Raw genomic sequence first — 911 nt, forward strand, 5'->3', positions numbered from 1 at the left:
GCCTGAGCACAGACCCTCGGGCCCCACACCGGGCCCCACGGCCTGAGCACAGACCCTGCGCAGGGCACGAGGCCAGCGGGCAGCAGCCCGGCGATGCCCTCCCTTCGGCCCCGCTTGGCCGCCTCGAGGGCCACCGAGCTGGGCAGGAAGGAGCAGAGGGCGGCGGGTGGCACAGGCCGCCGCTCCTGCCTGCCCCAGGAGCGATGGCAGAGGGGACACGATCCCGTTCCTGCCTGGCTTCCCGTCCTTCCCCTGCCGGGCCGCGTTGGCRACGCTCGGGCCGGGCTCGGAGGGCTCTGAGATCCTCTGCAGGATTAATTGCTCATTGTCCGAGCTAGGGGCTTCCATCGGCTTCCTGAGGAGGCTGCTCCGTAACCTCCCGCATCTCGCCCTTGGTAAATGCTTCCCGCTGTTCTCATCTGGCTTTGATACAGCTCTCATCGCTGTGGTATCTGAACATCTTCCAGCAGCACGTTAGGGAACATGACTAACATCTGGCACGCACGCGGCCCTCTTTCCTTTTTCCTCTCCCCAAAGCCGAACGCTCCCAGCGCAGTCTCACCATTGTTTTTCTGCTCTATTTGCAGGAGTGGAGGGCGGCATCCTGTCCCTGGAGGGAGGAGAGGTCTGTGGCGTGGGGATCCTGCAGGGCTGCACAGGCTGGAACCAGCCCCTGTTTGTTTGTTGGCCCCCTGGAATGAGATCCACGTTCCCAAGTTAGGTACTGGGACCAGGGAGTCAGGCGCTAAGGCTGGGATCTAGGAGATCCAACATGCCGTGCAAAAAGCTATGTAGTAGAAAACGGGAGAAAAGGGGACAGATGTGAGTGTCTCCATCTCCACCTCCAGTCAGGTGTGTTAGCCAGGGACGTTTGGGAGAACACAGGGAATCATTAAACACCTTATTTTGGG

Source organism: Nothoprocta perdicaria, unplaced genomic scaffold (genome assembly GCF_003342845.1).
Source record: "Nothoprocta perdicaria isolate Ctin4 unplaced genomic scaffold, notPer1 scaffold_244, whole genome shotgun sequence".
NCBI lineage: Eukaryota > Metazoa > Chordata > Aves > Tinamiformes > Tinamidae > Nothoprocta > Nothoprocta perdicaria.